This window comes from Penaeus monodon, chromosome 31 (genome assembly GCF_015228065.2).
Source record: "Penaeus monodon isolate SGIC_2016 chromosome 31, NSTDA_Pmon_1, whole genome shotgun sequence".
Taxonomy (NCBI): domain Eukaryota; kingdom Metazoa; phylum Arthropoda; class Malacostraca; order Decapoda; family Penaeidae; genus Penaeus; species Penaeus monodon.
The window spans coordinates 14,349,725-14,350,702 of NC_051416.1; the positions used below are offsets into that span (position 1 = coordinate 14,349,725).

At 39.4% G+C, this 978-nt stretch overlaps 1 protein-coding gene across 1 annotated transcript in view; it reads left to right on the forward strand.

The window, feature by feature from the left end:
- Positions 1-978, forward strand: part of LOC119593046 (chondroitin sulfate proteoglycan 4-like) — a gene marked incomplete at its 5' end in the record, with an annotated part of 58,475 nt that overhangs the window by 9,737 nt on the left and 47,760 nt on the right.

A 978-nucleotide genomic window follows, 5' to 3' on the forward strand; every position in this document is an offset into this window, starting at 1 on the left:
ATAGTAGTAGTAGCAGTAATTAATTTATTTGCGGATTATATTGTTAGCATATTTATTATTTATGGTGATGGTCGTACTTATATACGTATATGTTGTTATGCTGATGGCTGTTATAGATATAAGATTATATGTTGTTATGGTGACGGCGGTTATAGATATAAGATTATATGCTGTTATGGTGATGGTGCGGTAGATATATGGGCATATGTTTTAAGCGTAGCGTTTTTTCTCTCTTATTATTTATGGTTCTTGTCATTCGTCATATTAATGTATTTTTTTCCTTTTTATATTGATGGTCCTTGTCATTTATCATGTCATTAGGACGGTGGCCAAGAATCCTCTATATATTAGGAATCATTTTGTTTTTTTCTCGTGTTATTTCTGGCCTTTGATGTCTGTGAGTTATTACATCCATCATTGTCGAAATCGATAGTTGTAGTGTTCTACGTCGCCTCCACTTGATTTATTCACTTTCCCTGCGTAGTTCCAAGGAATTACACCGAACCCGTAACTCCCACAACTTCAACAACCGTAAAATCAGAGGACCACATTTCTCGAGAAATTGCTATCACAACCTAGAGACGTTCCCCTGAATGTCTAAGTCAGTCCCCGCCCCCTTCCTCCCTCTCCGCAATTTCGCGAATATGGATTTGAATTTAGACTTAATAGTTTTGGTGGGCGAGAGTACTGATTAATGTGATTGATTTAGAACTAATTAATGGCTTGATTAGGGCCGAACTCCTAATGGCTTGATTAATGAGCTGGTGGTAATAAGGTTACGTCAAGTGTCCCGAAGTTGCAGCGTTCAGAGCCGTGATGAGGATTCACTGGCCTGTGAGGAGGAAGTGAAGCAAGCGTGTCTCGGTTTGACTTCGGGCTCGGGAAGTAAATGGAGAGAAGTTGGGCGGGAGAGAATTAGAAGAAGACAGGGGGAAAAAGAATGAAAAAGATGAAGGAAGTACAAGATGGAAGAGAGTG